The sequence below is a fragment of the Toxotes jaculatrix genome, chromosome 4 (genome assembly GCF_017976425.1).
Source record: "Toxotes jaculatrix isolate fToxJac2 chromosome 4, fToxJac2.pri, whole genome shotgun sequence".
NCBI classification, from domain to species: domain Eukaryota; kingdom Metazoa; phylum Chordata; class Actinopteri; family Toxotidae; genus Toxotes; species Toxotes jaculatrix.
Genome location: NC_054397.1, coordinates 20,064,209 through 20,071,802, shown reverse-complemented (window position 1 = coordinate 20,071,802; position 7,594 = coordinate 20,064,209).

The following is a 7,594-nucleotide window of genomic DNA, read 5'->3' as shown; positions in this document are numbered from 1 at the left end:
CAAAAACACAAACAAGAAAAACGTGTTGTGCAGGGCAATCAATACAGTCTGCAACACATCAGAGATTCAGGGTGTAAAACTGTCGAGGTTCTGTGATGCATTAATTGTTGAAAAAAAAAAAGTCATACTTAAGCTGAGAAAAGCAGTTTTTTTCCTTTAAATGCACATCAACATGTTTCATTAACATCCTGAATAATTCTGTATATTGAAAGTACCAACGCTGATTTATATTCTGCATTTTCTGACTTGATTTTTATGTACAATTTGTAATACTGCTGACTTATTATGCATGCTGGTGCCTATAGGAATCATTCCCCTATGGGAAAACAAGACACCAAATCAAATCATAAAACAACAAGGAAAATGGTGCAGGAGCAATAATTTTAATATATGAGAGGCAATTTTTTTTTCTTAAATGAAAAACAAGCATACTGTAAGTCCTAGAAAAATCATTTACTTTCTCCATTTCTATTCTCTGTTGCACGTTGTGCCTAAAGGGACTTTATATCTCCAAATGTTTTAATTAACGTTCTTTAACATCACTCTTCACCCTTTTCAAAAACAAACACAAAAACACTGAGAAAGAGGAGTAGAAAAAAAGTGGGAGAAAACAGTGGCTTTCCCATTTTTAACAGGTGTTTGGGCCCCAGTTCCTCACCACTGCTACAAACATTTGTTCCATTCATGCCATTAAAAGACAAAGGTAAGAAACAGCACTGACTAATGCAGTTCAAAGTTTCTTTCAACCTTTATTTATATCTTGAGGAATTATTAAGGCCAAAACCCTCATTTCAAAGATGTCGAGAGCACAAAAACAGAAAGAAAGAACAAACAACTAAAAACAGTTTCATTCAAATGTAGAGTAATTGGTGGTCATAGTGTTAAACTGGCCCATAGTGACTATTGTGTTGAGTTTAAATGCACATTGTAAAATGTTCCAGGTAGATGCAGCTGAAAAACTAAAAGCAGTTTTAACAAATTCAGTGTTGGAAGCATTAAGAAAAGGTTTTGACTTTTGCATGTTTGTGTGAGTGAGTGTAAAAATAGAGAATTAGTGACTAAAGTTGTGAGGGTGTTAGAAAGGTAACTACTCCATTTTTTTTTTTTTTGATGAAAACAAGAGTGAATATTGGCCTGGCATGAAACACAACTCCAAATGACTGCTAATGTTCCTCCATGCCTGCTGAATGTGTAAATATGCAATTGTAAGCTAACAACAACAAAAGAAGAAAAAAAAATGCATCTTTAAACTTCACTGTTTAAGAAATAAATAAGAGAGCGATAACCTCCATTCACTCAGCTTTGTCAATTTTGTGGTTGATTTGTTTTCACCCAATGCTGCATCTACTTATAGAGAGCATTGATAGTACAGGGAAGAATGTGAGTAGGAATAATGGAGTAATTCTCAACTTCAGTGGCCAGCGTGTGACTCCAAAGGCCAGCTGCAGTTCACTTTAATCTGGCCATGGTTGAAGACTAGAAAAGTGATTGTGGGCTTTGAGCTAAGGCTGATGGAGACACAGCAGGAAGTCATTTTAACTCAAAGGTCATAGTGAAACCCTGGTAACGGTGTGAAGGTGGGCTGAGAATAAAGGTTTCTTCCTAATGCTCAACTCATGGTAACTGGTCTGGTAACATTCATGTAATATGATTTTGAATTATCACTTAAACATAAGGTTAAATCATTCTCTTTGTCAGTATTTGGTCATATTAGCACAGAAGCTCATGGCTACATATGATGTGATTCCCCTCAGCTCGACGATTCTTTATAGCAAATGTCAACTCATTGTTTTGTTTTCAATTTTTAACTTTAGAGAGCCAAATATTTCCCCTCGGGAGTTGGTGGAGACTGAAACAGAGCTAAAAGAGCCATGAATGTTAGACTTACAGAAACACGACTCCAAATAAATGCTAACATTGCTCTATCTGTTGGTCACCTCAGCATTAGTTCTCATCTGGTCCTGTTTGTTCAGCAGTGGAATTATGGAAATAAAAAAAAAGAAACTTTAAAGATTCAGTTGTTCTTAATTGTGTGCATACAACATGCACAAACACACACCTTTTTGAATTTTGTCACACCAGAGTAAGGCGTCCCTCTAAACAACTGCTGCTGCTGTATAGCATTATTTTTGTTGTTTGTTGTTTTTTTTTTGATGAATTTCTAATTTACATCGGCAGGAGGGTCCCCCATATGAGCCAGGTTCTGCTCAAGGTTTCTTCCTGTTAAAAGGGAGTTTTAACAGGAACACTGTCATCTTACATGCTTGCTCTGGGGTCAGGTTCTGGGTCTCTGTAAAGCGCTTTGAGACAATTTTGATTATTGAAGGCGCTATATAAATAAAATGTTATTTAATTTAATTGAATGTTCATAATGAGAAGCACTTTTAATCATGTTTTTCTCACTTTCTCTTTCACTTATTTAGCCACATACCTTCCATCCACCCACACATTCATGCATCTCAGATACACTTGTGAAGATGGACAGAGTTCAGTGACTACTGTCAGTTTATGTTCTGCTCTCATTATTTTGTTTACTAGGTCTTGATAGTCAGTGTTTCTAATAGTGGCTAAAAAGAATTGTTACTGCAAGTTCAAGGTCTTTATGTCCTTGTCTGACAGAAAAAAAATGTAAATTATTTCCTATCGAGTGATCAAAAGCTCCAGAACAGTCACTGATGTGAATCCTAAGGTGATATTGTTGTGTAAGAATTTATTTGCTTGCCTCTTTAAAATTTCATCAGCTGAATTTCCTTGTTCATCCACCCGCATGCATTTGCTGAAAAGGATCTTCAGAGAGTTAGAACTGCAAAAACATGATCTTGCAGGGCAAGTATGTCCTGTACACATGGGATTAGTGAAGGTGCATGCTATGAAAACTTATACTGAATGTAAAGAAAGCTAATCTTAATCGTAAACATTTTGTTTTTCTTGAAAATCTCTGCCAAGGGACCCACAGGTGCACCAAAAAGGCATTATGAGCAGCCTTTTTGGTGGCAAATTTAAATATCAAAGAACAAGAACAACAAAAAACGAAGAAAATGCATATATGTAGAGGAAGAGAACTAAATAACATATACAGACACGACTGGATTTGGGAGGGGGGTGTATCACAGGTATTTATTGTTAGAAAAGAGTTGTCACAGAGTTGTTTCTCTCTTTCTCTCTCTCACAAACCAGAGTACATATTTCACCTCCCACTTCATGACTTCATTTCAGCCAGTAAGACTGATGCCTCTGCCAACAGCCATATAATAAATTTGGTATACAACAGGGAGAAAACTCTCTGTCTGACACATACATTACTTTTCTGGTCACAGGAAAATGTGGACAATCATAACTCATGCTCTGACCGACTGTGTGACAAACAGAGGGGGGAAGCCGTAGAATGCAGGTACTTGTCAGAGTTGAGCATGTGTTGCATATGCATGGAGGCAGGGTGTGTGGTCGTTAGTGCGGATCAGAACGAGTTCTCCTCTGGTCGGCGGTGTTAGATAAATATCAGGCTTTGTGTTTTATGACCCCAGAGGTAATCCCTCTTGACCCAGCCTCACACACTGATTGCTCTCCTGTCACCAAATCAAAAACAACTGTCAAGGGCTCAGAGACAAATTGTCACGGTGTGCCGTGATTACCTGCCTTTTTGTGTGTGACACTGTTAAGTCAGTATATGTATGTGTGTGAGTGTATGTTGGGGTTGGTGGTGAATTAGTGCAATGCAGTGTAGGTGTGGGTGAGTGAAAGCATCAGGAAGGATTAGAGGGATTGGGAGAAAAGAAGGGAAAGGGGAATTTATCTCTTTGTGGGTGTGTTATTTGTGTATGCACACATGCCTGTAGTTGTGTGGAAGGATATTGACGCCTGATCTATGGATGCAATCTGACTTCAATTAGGTTTACGTCTTAAGAGTAACTGAAGTGATGTGTGTCTGTGAAACTACCATCATTAACTTCATGACATTTGTCTACTCTGTTTTCCATTCCTCTGGTAATGCGTATGAGGTGTTTAAAGGGAAATGGGGACTCACATATTGTTGCATCTTCTCGCAGCGCATCAAAGCAATACTGGAAAGAGCTATTAAATAATTTTTCTTGGAACTTGGGATATGCGCCAGCTGGAAAAGAGAAGCACAGATCATTTGCATATATGCATATGATAGATCTCATTCATGTCTGTTTTGTCTCATATTCAGTTGGTTTACATTTATCTGTATTAGACTCCATGGCAACAGAAACAACGGTTTTAAAAACAACATTTGATTTCCCTCGAGGAGGCCTCATTTGTATCAGGCACAATTTTTTGTTTTTTAAGCTTTATCCAGAAACATTTATTCACGTAACCAGGAAAGGGTTTCACAGAATGCAGCTACTTTGGAATAACTGCTTTGAATCACATTTTTCTGCTGCTCATCTGCTCACTCCGCTCCACTCCTGTGATCTTAACCATTGGTGTAGCACACAAAATGTGGCCTCCATACATATGTAGCCTCAGAGGCTACTTGTGTACAATATAATAGTGTAGTGATAATACTAATAATGTAAAATTTCAAAATTAAGAATAAAATCAAATTTCCAGGCCTTTTGAAGGCTCCATGTTGGGGCCCTGAGTACTTGGTTCCACTATCCCCCCTACTTCTACACCCCTGACCACATCACTTATGTCCTAAAGCACCCCCCTGTCCTGGCTCCTTGTCTCACATTAGATTCAATTCAGAGTCCTTTTCTTCACTCACAAAGCCCTCTATATAACCAGGCCTCCTTCACCTCACCTATCCTCTCCAACTGTAGCCCTGTTCATCTGACTCTGTTCAACCTGCTGTCCCCACTGTCCAGGATCCAGCACCAGGTCCCAGGTGACAAAGCGTTCTCCATAGCCGTTTCCATAGAAACATTAATGGAGAACAAACAAAGACATCATGATAATTATCAGTTATCTGAGTGTCTCATGTTTTATGTTTTTCTGGTGTAATGGGCCAGAAATTCTTTACAATGTGAATCCTAATACTGCCGTAAGTTGGGGGATTTATTTCAGTTTTGAGGGATTTGGGTAACAGTGTCAAAGATGTAACTTGCTTTGTCTTGTTTTTGTGCTCTTTCATGCCACACTTTGATAAATTGAAACAGATACATAATTACCTGTTATCACTTGGTCATACTAGTGCACATGCTTAAGATTCAATAATGACAATGTATAATGTGAATGGTGTAGTAACAAACCCACATTTTATCATCAGTTTTGTAATTAGAATTATTGGAATTATTTGTATCTCATAAGTAGAACTGGTTCAAACATAAAGATCTTCCTAAAAGACATTTTATGGTTTCCCTAAAACACCTTACAAAACCACACAAAATGATGACCATGACCATGTAAACGACAATTGCAAAGGCAGTTACACACCAGAATGATATTGAGTAGTTTAGTTGAATCCTAATTAGCAGGATATTTTAGTTTTAATGGAAGTCCGACAATCACCATTTCCATTCCCACAACTTCAGGACATTACAAAGAAACTTAGATACACAGAAGCCAGACCAGTTGAATGACTGGTATATCCGTTGCAAACACTGCAAAAATTATGTAACGTGTTTATGGGCAAACAAAAAGTCAAATGCCAAACACAGGAAAAACTGTGCCAGTCACAAGACCCTCACCAACCCTGACTGCAAGACACTGAACAGGACATTTTCTTAACAACACCACAAAATACAGCCTTAAACATTACCACAAAATTGAACCTGCACCGCAGGCAGTCATTGTGCTGTGTTAGAAGTGTTTCAGCTATTTTGTCCGCTGTTTGATACTAGCTTGTCAGAAGATGCAACCAATACTGAGTCAAAGATTCAAAAGACAATATAATTTGAATTGACAGGTTTTTGTTCATTATAGAACATCATATTTACTGTATATCATATGGTCCATATCCTGAGTATCAGGACACTCGTTCCTATACTGTTAATTGGATTACAACTCTTTCCTCTTTGTATTTGTCCTGTGTTTGGTTTTGCATGAGTTTTACAGCTTTGAAACTATTTTCTGAGAGAAAACTGAAACTGATGACTAGCTGATTTTGAAGTTTTAATTTCAGAGGGAATGTGAATTTGGAAATAAGATACTAATACAAATACTGTATGTGTGCATTACTGCAGAGAGAGAGACAAAAAATGAATAGAGCCCTGATCACTATTGGTCTGTGAGATTAAAAGGAAATGAACTGAATGCAGCAGATAGTACCAAAGAGTCTGTTGCAGACATTATGAAAATCTGCAGTTTCCATCAGCACAAAATTGATAAACTCAAAACATTGCTAGGTACTAATATGTGATCACAGCTGTCAATCTATTCACAGCAGAGCTTTTAATGAATTACTGTGGGATTATTTTTACTGTCTCTTCTACTTGTTCTACTAAGATGGCAGCTGTGATGTCTGTAGGCCTTTAATTTTTCTCCTCAATAATGCTCATACATTCACATTTTCATATGTTATTCGTCTAAATTTTGACTTTTTGAACTTCAAAATTCAATCAGATTTCACTGCTTAAACTGCCGTGTATCAATCACAGCTTGTAGAGTTATTGCAGAGAACTGAATGTAACGCCTCCACAAATGTGTCTCCACGTTCATGTTTGTTTATACATCTGTGCACATTTAAATGACAGTGTACGTCAAATGTTGGCATGTTTCCATGCAATAATCTATGTGCTTGACGATCATCCTATACTGAGGATCGTCCAATAAAGAATTTGGTCTTTGTTGAGCACAGATGAGGCTGCAACAGCTCAAGGTCAGAGGCCACTTGGATATTGAATTGCATTTTTCACAACAACCACCTGCAATATGACAGAGAGGAGGAAAACTGAGAGAGAAGCAGGGCAGAAAGACAATAGTGCCTAACACTGAGGCCATTCAGCGTCTAACCTGAGCTCAGATTTCATCTCAGAATACCGAGCCGGACCTCAGATTAATGGATTCTCATGTACATCTCCAGGCCCGGGAAAAACTAAGATGCAGAGGTATATTTGTAACCGTCATTCAAAGGCTGTGGCAGTCATGATGGCCTCCATCAGTACAAGGTCCTGCTACATGCACAAAAGCCTCACGAGTCACACCCTTTTCAGAGTGATGATTATGGTGCTATGTAAAACATTTATTTAGATATTTGACCAAGGACCGAGTCCTTGGTCCCTCTTCAGCTCCTATCAGGGTTGATTAGTTATTGTCATGAATTAAAGTATCTGCCCATCATCTAAAAACACTTTTACAAACACTTTGATTCCAATTACACTGTGAACAAATACTGCTAGAGACGTGTTTACAACCAGAGTCCAAACAAGCAATTTCAGACAGATTTCAATTGAAATCCTTTTTTTAAATCCAGTATCTGAACCACTTATTTGGAAGTGAAGATGTTAGTGAACACAACAAAAATATGCATTATCATTTTTTAAAATTAATTATATCACTGAGCATTATGTACTGTAAAAATGTTTATGTGCACATTCACAATAGAAAGCTGAACCAAAGTTTCATCAGGGCAGTTGCTTCATTAACTGTCCGCTTGTGCTTCTTACATCCCTCCAGTGTTGCCATGTCTCAT